Genomic DNA, 12,169 nt, shown 5'->3' on the forward strand with positions numbered 1-12,169 from the left:
TCCTCCTCACCCAACCATGGTATTTTTTTGAAAAACACCTGAAAACTTGCTTGTCATCCAGAACACTCACATTCATCCGCCACCTCCCTTTGCCATAGAAAAAACCATCCACCTCAAACACCCCAAGCAAACACATGATCAGAGAAGCAAACTTTCTCTTGGGAATACTTAACACATTTAACTGCCGGTGAGGAAACAAAAAAATAGTCCAGTCTAGACTCGGCATGGCCATCATCTGAATGATATGTAAAAGGTCCCGGCTTCTCCGACACAGCATCCCTAAGGGAGAAGTCTTTAGTCATTTGGTTCCATAGATTACCTGTAACATCCACTTTAGATTGCCATGAACCTGCCCTTGCTTCTTTTGAAAAAATACAGTTAAAGTCACCAATAACAAAAACAGGCAACTTGCCATGCAAAAAAAAGTCAATTTTTTGAAGAGTGATAAGCGCTCATTTTTATCCACATTTGCATATATGCAAATTAGTTTAAAGTCCCAACCAAGGTATGATAGAGTGATACAAGCACATCTTCCTTCCAGAATAATAGTTTTCTGTTTTAAGCGAATGTCTCTGTTTTGGATAAGGATTCCAATGCCATCATTTCTGTTAGTATTAGAAAAGGACCACACTGCCTCCCCATACAGCCACTCATTTTGTTTAGGAAATTTAGATAAACCACATTCTTGAACACATATAATGTCACAGCCCTTAGATGCCAAATAGTCCAGAACAGTGGCACGCTTTGTCGCTGATGCAAACATACGTACATTCTGGGAGATTATTTTCAGCCGCAGGACCATAGGTGTCAATGCAGGTTATGGAGACCGGGAAGACCAGAAAAGGAAATCAACATGTCTCAGGCCACCTCAGAAAATTCAAATAGGCTCTCCAAGCCTGCCACATCCTTTTCCTCTAAGAAACCTTCACTAGGTGATATGGGAGTGGCCTTATAAGGTTCATTCAAATGTGAGTCCTCCCCAGAGTCAGATACGACGGAAAAAGGGTTGTGAGACTCAAAAGACTCAAATTTCTTCTTTCGTAACCTCTTTACAGTTTTACCAGTCTTCTTCTGTTTGGCCAAGGCTTTACAAACGATGGCAGCATTTTCAGCTGAAGGCATCCTGGCAGCCTCTATTTCCTCTGGAGAAACTGACCACTGTATGTCAACGGAACTTGGGGCAGACATCTCCTCAGAGCTTTCCACCTCCTCAATTACCTCACTGAGAGCCGTCTCAGCCCCTGACCCAGAAGGCAACTCTACAGGTGGTGCCACACCCACGTCAGGCTGCACCTGGTCTCCAAGATTTCCCTCTACAGTGATATCATGCACCTCAGCCACAGTGGGAATAAAATCCACCACTTCCTCCACCATTGTAGTAGTTTCAGGAACAACACGAGGGATTTCAGTAGGGCCCTCCTGTGCCTGAGGAGCCCCCTGTCTCTCCCCCCATGTCCTACGTCTCTCAGTATTAAGACGCGCCAAAAAAACCTGACGGCTAACATTAGGACATGATCTACAAGTGTGGCCATTTTCACCACATAAGTCACATATTGCAGGATAGGGACATTCAAAGGCTTCATGCCCTGATTTTTTACAATTCCTACAAGTTACATCAGAGGTACATTCCGCAGCTATATGGCCATAACAAAAACATTTCCTACAAAAAGAGGGCTGACCAGGATAATGTAGGAATCCTCTATTTCCTCCAATGGAGAAATTTGCAGGTGGGTGCATGGTTCCACCAATACCCTCAGGGTCAGATTTGAAACGAGCCCAAAATTTCACATTCCCATTGAAAACAGCAAAAATATTCTTTTGCATGATTCCCCCCCTTATTACTGAGCAATACCGTGATAAGAAAGCTCTAATCAAAGGGATCTCCACAAACGGGTTATACATGTGTACAGTAATGGGCCTTTCAATATTAGAAAACAAAGGCTTAGGGATTATAAATTGTAAATACTCATGATGTCTTTTCTCTTTTAAACGCTGAAAGAAAGTCAAACAGTCTGCTTCCAAGTAGAAAGAAATGTCATAATTACCAGCTTTAGGAAACTCCTGGATACAAAAAATCTTCTCCAGTTTAAATCCCGTCAATTCCATCACTATATTCCGGACAATAAATTCCAAGCCGATGTTATGTCTGTGGTCCTCAATAACCTCCAATCGCACGGTATTCTTTACAGCCGCCATTGTAATGCCCAAGGCACGGATCGCTTTCTCCACCACACGAGCCGAAAATACGCACCCCTCAGCCCAGACCGAGGCAAACACCCCGATCTGAGCCAAAAGGCCGAGAAGCGATAACCAGAATTGGTTTCAAACTACGGAGCCACCCAAGGATCCTGAAAAGTCCATTTGTGGAGATGAGCTCCTGGACTCCCGTTAAGAAGACATGTTGTCAACCTCTAGATCCCTTACATGCCTGCACTTTTCGGCTTGCTGCTGCTGCAATCCACGCGTTTTAGATCTGCATAACTCCACCTCTTTAAACACAGCACCTTCACCCCCTGCTGTTCCCACCCGCCTCAACACCGTTGGAAGGGAGGAGAACCAATTAAGGCGGGGGGTGGGGTGGAACGAGCAGCTGTCTACCCTTAGCAGGAGGGCTCCTGATTACATACCTCTCCTGCTGCTGCTGCTGCTGGCTGTCCAGCAGCAGACTGAAGGTGGCTGCTGCTGTGCACAGGTATATAAAGGCTCAGAGCCTATTATGACACGCGCAGCCAGCGTTCCATTGCCACATTCCATCTACTGCAGGCAGGATACCTGGCTGGCTGAATGTCGCTGAGAAGCTCACAGAGACCGCCATAAGCAACAGTTTAACAGAATGCCACAGACTAATCAACCAAACTTTTTGGGTTGGGTTCTCTTTTATAGTCTGCAGGCATTAAATGAAAGAAGTCAGTGTTCCAGCAGAAGGAGACAACGTTTCAGAAAAGGCATTGTAGCAAACCAAAAAAGAAATTTTAAGCGCAGCAGAGTAACCAGCGCACATACCTGTTAGCTCAGGTGAGTTTAAAAGGCTGCTGTTGATAACAAGGGCATTTGCTAAATAGATGGTGTGTGTGCAACAATATACTGAAAGGTCAATTATATTGTGCAGCTTATCTCACCACCTGTAGTTATTTAGGTGAAAGCTCCAAAATGCTTGCCTAATATGTCTGTTTATCCAAAAGGAAGTAAAAAGGGAGAGCTAGAAAGATAGCATTGCATCACATTACATGGCAATGCAATGCACAGTTGCTGAAGTTGAACCAAAATGAGCTTGTAATCTGGCTTCTGCAACTTTGAACATGAAAAATCCAATGAGGAGAAGAAAAGCAAAGCCAAAGAGTCCATCCCAAAATCCGACAAACAAGCAAAATGAACAAAAAACATTGAATTCAATTCTTTCTGATTTTAGAAACTGCATTAAAGAAGGGGTGCACCGGTCCTGGAGATACTGCAATACCAGGTCAATGCGTGGAGTGGACAGAGCAAGCTCTTTTTCCATCTCCCTGTTCTAAAAATCCATTTAATATATGGTCCCCAGATAGGGGACGTATCAGATATTAAACTGATAAGAACAGATACTACACTTGATCTTAGCCAAAAGGCCGAGAAGCGATAACCAGAATTGGTTTCAAACTACGGAGCCACCCAAGGATCCTGAAAAGTCCATTTGTGGAGATGAGCTCCTGGACTCCCGTTAAGAAGACATGTTGTCAACCTCTAGATCCCTTACATGCCTGCACTTTTCGGCTTGCTGCTGCTGCAATCCACGCGTTTTAGATCTGCATAACTCCACCTCTTTAAACACAGCACCTTCACCCCCTGCTGTTCCCACCCGCCTCAACACCGTTGGAAGGGAGGAGAACCAATTAAGGCGGGGGGTGGGGTGGAACGAGCAGCTGTCTACCCTTAGCAGGAGGGCTCCTGATTACATACCTCTCCTGCTGCTGCTGCTGCTGGCTGTCCAGCAGCAGACTGAAGGTGGCTGCTGCTGTGCACAGGTATATAAAGGCTCAGAGCCTATTATGACACGCGCAGCCAGCGTTCCATTGCCACATTCCATCTACTGCAGGCAGGATACCTGGCTGGCTGAATGTCGCTGAGAAGCTCACAGAGACCGCCATAAGCAACAGTTTAACAGAATGCCACAGACTAATCAACCAAACTTTTTGGGTTGGGTTCTCTTTTATAGTCTGCAGGCATTAAATGAAAGAAGTCAGTGTTCCAGCAGAAGGAGACAACGTTTCAGAAAAGGCATTGTAGCAAACCAAAAAAGAAATTTTAAGCGCAGCAGAGTAACCAGCGCACATACCTGTTAGCTCAGGTGAGTTTAAAAGGCTGCTGTTGATAACAAGGGCATTTGCTAAATAGATGGTGTGTGTGCAACAATATACTGAAAGGTCAATTATATTGTGCAGCTTATCTCACCACCTGTAGTTATTTAGGTGAAAGCTCCAAAATGCTTGCCTAATATGTCTGTTTATCCAAAAGGAAGTAAAAAGGGAGAGCTAGAAAGATAGCATTGCATCACATTACATGGCAATGCAATGCACAGTTGCTGAAGTTGAACCAAAATGAGCTTGTAATCTGGCTTCTGCAACTTTGAACATGAAAAATCCAATGAGGAGAAGAAAAGCAAAGCCAAAGAGTCCATCCCAAAATCCGACAAACAAGCAAAATGAACAAAAAACATTGAATTCAATTCTTTCTGATTTTAGAAACTGCATTAAAGAAGGGGTGCACCGGTCCTGGAGATACTGCAATACCAGGTCAATGCGTGGAGTGGACAGAGCAAGCTCTTTTTCCATCTCCCTGTTCTAAAAATCCATTTAATATATGGTCCCCAGATAGGGGACGTATCAGATATTAAACTGATAAGAACAGATACTACACTTGATCTTAGCCAAAAGGCCGAGAAGCGATAACCAGAATTGGTTTCAAACTACGGAGCCACCCAAGGATCCTGAAAAGTCCATTTGTGGAGATGAGCTCCTGGACTCCCGTTAAGAAGACATGTTGTCAACCTCTAGATCCCTTACATGCCTGCACTTTTCGGCTTGCTGCTGCTGCAATCCACGCGTTTTAGATCTGCATAACTCCACCTCTTTAAACACAGCACCTTCACCCCCTGCTGTTCCCACCCGCCTCAACACCGTTGGAAGGGAGGAGAACCAATTAAGGCGGGGGGTGGGGTGGAACGAGCAGCTGTCTACCCTTAGCAGGAGGGCTCCTGATTACATACCTCTCCTGCTGCTGCTGCTGCTGGCTGTCCAGCAGCAGACTGAAGGTGGCTGCTGCTGTGCACAGGTATATAAAGGCTCAGAGCCTATTATGACACGCGCAGCCAGCGTTCCATTGCCACATTCCATCTACTGCAGGCAGGATACCTGGCTGGCTGAATGTCGCTGAGAAGCTCACAGAGACCGCCATAAGCAACAGTTTAACAGAATGCCACAGACTAATCAACCAAACTTTTTGGGTTGGGTTCTCTTTTATAGTCTGCAGGCATTAAATGAAAGAAGTCAGTGTTCCAGCAGAAGGAGACAACGTTTCAGAAAAGGCATTGTAGCAAACCAAAAAAGAAATTTTAAGCGCAGCAGAGTAACCAGCGCACATACCTGTTAGCTCAGGTGAGTTTAAAAGGCTGCTGTTGATAACAAGGGCATTTGCTAAATAGATGGTGTGTGTGCAACAATATACTGAAAGGTCAATTATATTGTGCAGCTTATCTCACCACCTGTAGTTATTTAGGTGAAAGCTCCAAAATGCTTGCCTAATATGTCTGTTTATCCAAAAGGAAGTAAAAAGGGAGAGCTAGAAAGATAGCATTGCATCACATTACATGGCAATGCAATGCACAGTTGCTGAAGTTGAACCAAAATGAGCTTGTAATCTGGCTTCTGCAACTTTGAACATGAAAAATCCAATGAGGAGAAGAAAAGCAAAGCCAAAGAGTCCATCCCAAAATCCGACAAACAAGCAAAATGAACAAAAAACATTGAATTCAATTCTTTCTGATTTTAGAAACTGCATTAAAGAAGGGGTGCACCGGTCCTGGAGATACTGCAATACCAGGTCAATGCGTGGAGTGGACAGAGCAAGCTCTTTTTCCATCTCCCTGTTCTAAAAATCCATTTAATATATGGTCCCCAGATAGGGGACGTATCAGATATTAAACTGATAAGAACAGATACTACACTTGATCTTAGCCAAAAGGCCGAGAAGCGATAACCAGAATTGGTTTCAAACTACGGAGCCACCCAAGGATCCTGAAAAGTCCATTTGTGGAGATGAGCTCCTGGACTCCCGTTAAGAAGACATGTTGTCAACCTCTAGATCCCTTACATGCCTGCACTTTTCGGCTTGCTGCTGCTGCAATCCACGCGTTTTAGATCTGCATAACTCCACCTCTTTAAACACAGCACCTTCACCCCCTGCTGTTCCCACCCGCCTCAACACCGTTGGAAGGGAGGAGAACCAATTAAGGCGGGGGGTGGGGTGGAACGAGCAGCTGTCTACCCTTAGCAGGAGGGCTCCTGATTACATACCTCTCCTGCTGCTGCTGCTGCTGGCTGTCCAGCAGCAGACTGAAGGTGGCTGCTGCTGTGCACAGGTATATAAAGGCTCAGAGCCTATTATGACACGCGCAGCCAGCGTTCCATTGCCACATTCCATCTACTGCAGGCAGGATACCTGGCTGGCTGAATGTCGCTGAGAAGCTCACAGAGACCGCCATAAGCAACAGTTTAACAGAATGCCACAGACTAATCAACCAAACTTTTTGGGTTGGGTTCTCTTTTATAGTCTGCAGGCATTAAATGAAAGAAGTCAGTGTTCCAGCAGAAGGAGACAACGTTTCAGAAAAGGCATTGTAGCAAACCAAAAAAGAAATTTTAAGCGCAGCAGAGTAACCAGCGCACATACCTGTTAGCTCAGGTGAGTTTAAAAGGCTGCTGTTGATAACAAGGGCATTTGCTAAATAGATGGTGTGTGTGCAACAATATACTGAAAGGTCAATTATATTGTGCAGCTTATCTCACCACCTGTAGTTATTTAGGTGAAAGCTCCAAAATGCTTGCCTAATATGTCTGTTTATCCAAAAGGAAGTAAAAAGGGAGAGCTAGAAAGATAGCATTGCATCACATTACATGGCAATGCAATGCACAGTTGCTGAAGTTGAACCAAAATAAGCTTGTAATCTGGCTTCTGCAACTTTGAACATGAAAAATCCAATGAGGAGAAGAAAAGCAAAGCCAAAGAGTCCATCCCAAAATCCGACAAACAAGCAAAATGAACAAAAAACATTGAATTCAATTCTTTCTGATTTTAGAAACTGCATTAAAGAAGGGGTGCACCGGTCCTGGAGATACTGCAATACCAGGTCAATGCGTGGAGTGGACAGAGCAAGCTCTTTTTCCATCTCCCTGTTCTAAAAATCCATTTAATATATGGTCCCCAGATAGGGGACGTATCAGATATTAAACTGATAAGAACAGATACTACACTTGATCTTAGCCAAAAGGCCGAGAAGCGATAACCAGAATTGGTTTCAAACTACGGAGCCACCCAAGGATCCTGAAAAGTCCATTTGTGGAGATGAGCTCCTGGACTCCCGTTAAGAAGACATGTTGTCAACCTCTAGATCCCTTACATGCCTGCACTTTTCGGCTTGCTGCTGCTGCAATCCACGCGTTTTAGATCTGCATAACTCCACCTCTTTAAACACAGCACCTTCACCCCCTGCTGTTCCCACCCGCCTCAACACCGTTGGAAGGGAGGAGAACCAATTAAGGCGGGGGGTGGGGTGGAACGAGCAGCTGTCTACCCTTAGCAGGAGGGCTCCTGATTACATACCTCTCCTGCTGCTGCTGCTGCTGGCTGTCCAGCAGCAGACTGAAGGTGGCTGCTGCTGTGCACAGGTATATAAAGGCTCAGAGCCTATTATGACACGCGCAGCCAGCGTTCCATTGCCACATTCCATCTACTGCAGGCAGGATACCTGGCTGGCTGAATGTCGCTGAGAAGCTCACAGAGACCGCCATAAGCAACAGTTTAACAGAATGCCACAGACTAATCAACCAAACTTTTTGGGTTGGGTTCTCTTTTATAGTCTGCAGGCATTAAATGAAAGAAGTCAGTGTTCCAGCAGAAGGAGACAACGTTTCAGAAAAGGCATTGTAGCAAACCAAAAAAGAAATTTTAAGCGCAGCAGAGTAACCAGCGCACATACCTGTTAGCTCAGGTGAGTTTAAAAGGCTGCTGTTGATAACAAGGGCATTTGCTAAATAGATGGTGTGTGTGCAACAATATACTGAAAGGTCAATTATATTGTGCAGCTTATCTCACCACCTGTAGTTATTTAGGTGAAAGCTCCAAAATGCTTGCCTAATATGTCTGTTTATCCAAAAGGAAGTAAAAAGGGAGAGCTAGAAAGATAGCATTGCATCACATTACATGGCAATGCAATGCACAGTTGCTGAAGTTGAACCAAAATGAGCTTGTAATCTGGCTTCTGCAACTTTGAACATGAAAAATCCAATGAGGAGAAGAAAAGCAAAGCCAAAGAGTCCATCCCAAAATCCGACAAACAAGCAAAATGAACAAAAAACATTGAATTCAATTCTTTCTGATTTTAGAAACTGCATTAAAGAAGGGGTGCACCGGTCCTGGAGATACTGCAATACCAGGTCAATGCGTGGAGTGGACAGAGCAAGCTCTTTTTCCATCTCCCTGTTCTAAAAATCCATTTAATATATGGTCCCCAGATAGGGGACGTATCAGATATTAAACTGATAAGAACAGATACTACACTTGATCTTAGCCAAAAGGCCGAGAAGCGATAACCAGAATTGGTTTCAAACTACGGAGCCACCCAAGGATCCTGAAAAGTCCATTTGTGGAGATGAGCTCCTGGACTCCCGTTAAGAAGACATGTTGTCAACCTCTAGATCCCTTACATGCCTGCACTTTTCGGCTTGCTGCTGCTGCAATCCACGCGTTTTAGATCTGCATAACTCCACCTCTTTAAACACAGCACCTTCACCCCCTGCTGTTCCCACCCGCCTCAACACCGTTGGAAGGGAGGAGAACCAATTAAGGCGGGGGGTGGGGTGGAACGAGCAGCTGTCTACCCTTAGCAGGAGGGCTCCTGATTACATACCTCTCCTGCTGCTGCTGCTGCTGGCTGTCCAGCAGCAGACTGAAGGTGGCTGCTGCTGTGCACAGGTATATAAAGGCTCAGAGCCTATTATGACACGCGCAGCCAGCGTTCCATTGCCACATTCCATCTACTGCAGGCAGGATACCTGGCTGGCTGAATGTCGCTGAGAAGCTCACAGAGACCGCCATAAGCAACAGTTTAACAGAATGCCACAGACTAATCAACCAAACTTTTTGGGTTGGGTTCTCTTTTATAGTCTGCAGGCATTAAATGAAAGAAGTCAGTGTTCCAGCAGAAGGAGACAACGTTTCAGAAAAGGCATTGTAGCAAACCAAAAAAGAAATTTTAAGCGCAGCAGAGTAACCAGCGCACATACCTGTTAGCTCAGGTGAGTTTAAAAGGCTGCTGTTGATAACAAGGGCATTTGCTAAATAGATGGTGTGTGTGCAACAATATACTGAAAGGTCAATTATATTGTGCAGCTTATCTCACCACCTGTAGTTATTTAGGTGAAAGCTCCAAAATGCTTGCCTAATATGTCTGTTTATCCAAAAGGAAGTAAAAAGGGAGAGCTAGAAAGATAGCATTGCATCACATTACATGGCAATGCAATGCACAGTTGCTGAAGTTGAACCAAAATAAGCTTGTAATCTGGCTTCTGCAACTTTGAACATGAAAAATCCAATGAGGAGAAGAAAAGCAAAGCCAAAGAGTCCATCCCAAAATCCGACAAACAAGCAAAATGAACAAAAAACATTGAATTCAATTCTTTCTGATTTTAGAAACTGCATTAAAGAAGGGGTGCACCGGTCCTGGAGATACTGCAATACCAGGTCAATGCGTGGAGTGGACAGAGCAAGCTCTTTTTCCATCTCCCTGTTCTAAAAATCCATTTAATATATGGTCCCCAGATAGGGGACGTATCAGATATTAAACTGATAAGAACAGATACTACACTTGATCTTAGCCAAAAGGCCGAGAAGCGATAACCAGAATTGGTTTCAAACTACGGAGCCACCCAAGGATCCTGAAAAGTCCATTTGTGGAGATGAGCTCCTGGACTCCCGTTAAGAAGACATGTTGTCAACCTCTAGATCCCTTACATGCCTGCACTTTTCGGCTTGCTGCTGCTGCAATCCACGCGTTTTAGATCTGCATAACTCCACCTCTTTAAACACAGCACCTTCACCCCCTGCTGTTCCCACCCGCCTCAACACCGTTGGAAGGGAGGAGAACCAATTAAGGCGGGGGGTGGGGTGGAACGAGCAGCTGTCTACCCTTAGCAGGAGGGCTCCTGATTACATACCTCTCCTGCTGCTGCTGCTGCTGGCTGTCCAGCAGCAGACTGAAGGTGGCTGCTGCTGTGCACAGGTATATAAAGGCTCAGAGCCTATTATGACACGCGCAGCCAGCGTTCCATTGCCACATTCCATCTACTGCAGGCAGGATACCTGGCTGGCTGAATGTCGCTGAGAAGCTCACAGAGACCGCCATAAGCAACAGTTTAACAGAATGCCACAGACTAATCAACCAAACTTTTTGGGTTGGGTTCTCTTTTATAGTCTGCAGGCATTAAATGAAAGAAGTCAGTGTTCCAGCAGAAGGAGACAACGTTTCAGAAAAGGCATTGTAGCAAACCAAAAAAGAAATTTTAAGCGCAGCAGAGTAACCAGCGCACATACCTGTTAGCTCAGGTGAGTTTAAAAGGCTGCTGTTGATAACAAGGGCATTTGCTAAATAGATGGTGTGTGTGCAACAATATACTGAAAGGTCAATTATATTGTGCAGCTTATCTCACCACCTGTAGTTATTTAGGTGAAAGCTCCAAAATGCTTGCCTAATATGTCTGTTTATCCAAAAGGAAGTAAAAAGGGAGAGCTAGAAAGATAGCATTGCATCACATTACATGGCAATGCAATGCACAGTTGCTGAAGTTGAACCAAAATGAGCTTGTAATCTGGCTTCTGCAACTTTGAACATGAAAAATCCAATGAGGAGAAGAAAAGCAAAGCCAAAGAGTCCATCCCAAAATCCGACAAACAAGCAAAATGAACAAAAAACATTGAATTCAATTCTTTCTGATTTTAGAAACTGCATTAAAGAAGGGGTGCACCGGTCCTGGAGATACTGCAATACCAGGTCAATGCGTGGAGTGGACAGAGCAAGCTCTTTTTCCATCTCCCTGTTCTAAAAATCCATTTAATATATGGTCCCCAGATAGGGGACGTATCAGATATTAAACTGATAAGAACAGATACTACACTTGATCTTAGCCAAAAGGCCGAGAAGCGATAACCAGAATTGGTTTCAAACTACGGAGCCACCCAAGGATCCTGAAAAGTCCATTTGTGGAGATGAGCTCCTGGACTCCCGTTAAGAAGACATGTTGTCAGCCTCTAGATCCCTTACATGCCTGCACTTTTCGGCTTGCTGCTGCTGCAATCCACGCGTTTTAGATCTGCATAACTCCACCTCTTTAAACACAGCACCTTCACCCCCTGCTGTTCCCACCCGCCTCAACACCGTTGGAAGGGAGGAGAACCAATTAAGGCGGGGGGTGGGGTGGAACGAGCAGCTGTCTACCCTTAGCAGGAGGGCTCCTGATTACATACCTCTCCTGCTGCTGCTGCTGCTGGCTGTCCAGCAGCAGACTGAAGGTGGCTGCTGCTGTGCACAGGTATATAAAGGCTCAGAGCCTATTATGACACGCGCAGCCAGCGTTCCATTGCCACATTCCATCTACTGCAGGCAGGATACCTGGCTGGCTGAATGTCGCTGAGAAGCTCACAGAGACCGCCATAAGCAACAGTTTAACAGAATGCCACAGACTAATCAACCAAACTTTTTGGGTTGGGTTCTCTTTTATAGTCTGCAGGCATTAAATGAAAGAAGTCAGTGTTCCAGCAGAAGGAGACAACGTTTCAGAAAAGGCATTGTAGCAAACCAAAAAAGAAATTTTAAGCGCAGCAGAGTAACCAGCGCACATACCTGTTAGCTCAGGTGAGTTTAAAA

General features: G+C 44.9%; 7 non-coding genes across 7 annotated transcripts; all 7 read right to left on the reverse strand.

Moving 5' to 3' along the window:
* Positions 1 to 3,423: 3,423 nt before the first annotated feature.
* LOC141245099 (U2 spliceosomal RNA) lies at positions 3,424 to 3,614 on the reverse strand. The gene has a single exon (XR_012308948.1). It is a non-coding gene; the product is annotated as a U2 spliceosomal RNA (small nuclear RNA).
* Positions 3,615 to 4,729: 1,115 nt separating this feature from the next.
* Positions 4,730 to 4,920, reverse strand: LOC141245100 (U2 spliceosomal RNA). The gene has a single exon (XR_012308949.1). It is a non-coding gene; the product is annotated as a U2 spliceosomal RNA (small nuclear RNA).
* A 1,115-nt stretch (positions 4,921 to 6,035) lies between these two features.
* LOC141245101 (U2 spliceosomal RNA) lies at positions 6,036 to 6,226 on the reverse strand. The gene has a single exon (XR_012308950.1). It is a non-coding gene; the product is annotated as a U2 spliceosomal RNA (small nuclear RNA).
* A 1,115-nt stretch (positions 6,227 to 7,341) lies between these two features.
* LOC141245102 (U2 spliceosomal RNA) lies at positions 7,342 to 7,532 on the reverse strand. The gene has a single exon (XR_012308951.1). It is a non-coding gene; the product is annotated as a U2 spliceosomal RNA (small nuclear RNA).
* Positions 7,533 to 8,647: 1,115 nt separating this feature from the next.
* On the reverse strand, positions 8,648 to 8,838 carry LOC141245103 (U2 spliceosomal RNA). The gene has a single exon (XR_012308952.1). It is a non-coding gene; the product is annotated as a U2 spliceosomal RNA (small nuclear RNA).
* A 1,115-nt stretch (positions 8,839 to 9,953) lies between these two features.
* On the reverse strand, positions 9,954 to 10,144 carry LOC141245104 (U2 spliceosomal RNA). Its single transcript, XR_012308953.1, has one exon. It is a non-coding gene; the product is annotated as a U2 spliceosomal RNA (small nuclear RNA).
* A 1,115-nt stretch (positions 10,145 to 11,259) lies between these two features.
* On the reverse strand, positions 11,260 to 11,450 carry LOC141245106 (U2 spliceosomal RNA). Its single transcript, XR_012308954.1, has one exon. It is a non-coding gene; the product is annotated as a U2 spliceosomal RNA (small nuclear RNA).
* Between the last annotated feature and the right edge of the window lie 719 nt (positions 11,451 to 12,169).

This window comes from Phyllobates terribilis, unplaced genomic scaffold (assembly GCF_046119375.1).
Source record: "Phyllobates terribilis strain yellow unplaced genomic scaffold, ASM4611937v1 Scaffold_1748__1_contigs__length_216518, whole genome shotgun sequence".
NCBI lineage: Eukaryota > Metazoa > Chordata > Amphibia > Anura > Dendrobatidae > Phyllobates > Phyllobates terribilis.